We start from the raw sequence: 2,002 nt of genomic DNA on the forward strand, positions 1-2,002 counted from the left end.
TACGTCACCAGACTCAGTTTCTCTTGTAACCACCCCTGTCCTACCTATCCAGAATCTACCATTATATGTATTTCTGACAAACCAAGCAAGCAAAACATTGGACGCTTAATTCAACCAGAATTCAACACTTTGAAATGAACATTCGTCAGTGGACAGTAATATGTATGTGTGTGCGTGAGATGTGAATGTGTGTGTATGCGTGTATGTAAGTATGTGTGTAGGTGCATGTGTGCGCGAGTGCGCGCACGTGCATGTGTGTGTGGTGTATGTATGCATGTGTACCTATCCATCCATTCTTTCTCCTCTTTCTCTATTTCTCTAACTTTTAATCTATCTATCTATCTATCCCCTATGTCTATCTATCCATCTCTCTCTCTCCAGAGACCCGTTGTATATATATATTCGTTTATTCTTTAATTTGTTTCAGTCGGCCATGTTGGAGCACCGCCTTTTAGTATAAGAAATCGACCCCAGGACTTATTCTTTGTTAGCCTGGTACATATTCTATTGGTCTTTTCTGCCGTAAACACACCAGCATCGGTTGTCAAGCGAGGGTGGAAAGGACAAACACACACATAACTATATACATCCGACGGGCTTCTTTCAGTTTCCGTCTACCAAATCGACTCGCAAGACTTTGGTCGGCCTGGGACTATAGTAGAAGATACTTGCCCAAGGTGCCACGCAATGGGACTGAATCCGGTAGCATGTGGTTGCGAAGCAAGCTTCTTACCACACTGCCACGCCCGCGCCTATATATATATATATATATATATATATATATATATATATATATATATATATATGTGTATAGTTCAAAAACACAATAACAAAAAAACAAAAGAACAACAAAGTGAGGACGTGATATGGATAGTATTATTGGACGCTCAGGAAAGGAAAGAGAGAGTGTATGACGTTTCGGGCGTAGCCCTTCGTCGGAAAGATGGAAAGTTCGGAGAATGGAAGAACGGAGAAAGAGGAAAATGGTACCGATGCCCACGAGGTTACATTGTGAAAAGACCGGAAGAGGAGGTGGTGGGGGAAAAGTTCTTTCTAAGACAGGAGAGTGAAAAAGGGAGATGAATATCTGTGCATGCGCGAGAGTCTGCGAGTGTGTGTGTGATAACAGAACGTGTGTGTGTGTGTGTGTGTGTGCATGGTTTGGTGGTTTATCTGTTAGTGTGTTTGTGTGTGTGTGTGTGTGTGTATGACGTAGTGGAAGAAATTAGTAGCAGGACTGGTTAGTGGACGCTGTAGACAGTGTAGGTAGAAGGTCAACAGGTGGTTGTTTGGGTGTGTGTGTGTTCGTGTTTGTGTGGGGTTGTCGGTGTTAGGTACGTGTACGTGTGTGTGTGTATTTTGTATGTGCGCGTGTGTGTATGTGTATGTTTTCTGTGCGTGCGTGTGTGTTTGTGTGTATGTGTATGTTGTGTGTATGTGCGTTGCTGTGTACGTGTGTGTGCGTGCGTTTGCTATTGTATATGCGTGTGTTGTTTATGCCCATGTGTGTATGATTGTATGCGTGTCTGTGTGAGTGTGTAGTGTTGGTGAGAAGTGTGTGTGTATGTGGGTGTGTACGTGTGTGTGTATATGTGTGGATGTGCGTGTGTGTGTGGGATTGTGAGTGTTAGGTACGGGTGTGTGTGTGTTTATGTATGTCTGTATGTGTTTCCGTGTGCGCGTGTGTGTATATTTTTTGTGCGTTCGGCTATGTGTGTGTGAGGGCGCGTATGTATGTTTGTCATGTATGTGGGCGGTATATATGTAAGGTGTGTGGGTATTTGTGCGTGTAGGTAGTGGTGAGATAAAAAGTAGAAAAAAGTAAGTCTAATAACAAGAGAATAATGGATATAATGTAAGGGGGACGAGGGGGGGGGGTTAAAAAAAAAAAAATTATGTAAAGTGTTGCAGGGACGTAAAGGGGAGAGTCATAAGGAAGAGAAGGCTGTGTTGAGTCCGAAGGGGAAAGAAGAATTAAGGTTGAAAATGTAGCGTTGCTCCA

The sequence above is a fragment of the Octopus bimaculoides genome, chromosome Z (genome assembly GCF_046866305.1).
Source record: "Octopus bimaculoides isolate indiv1 chromosome Z, ASM4686630v1, whole genome shotgun sequence".
Lineage (NCBI taxonomy): Eukaryota > Metazoa > Mollusca > Cephalopoda > Octopoda > Octopodidae > Octopus > Octopus bimaculoides.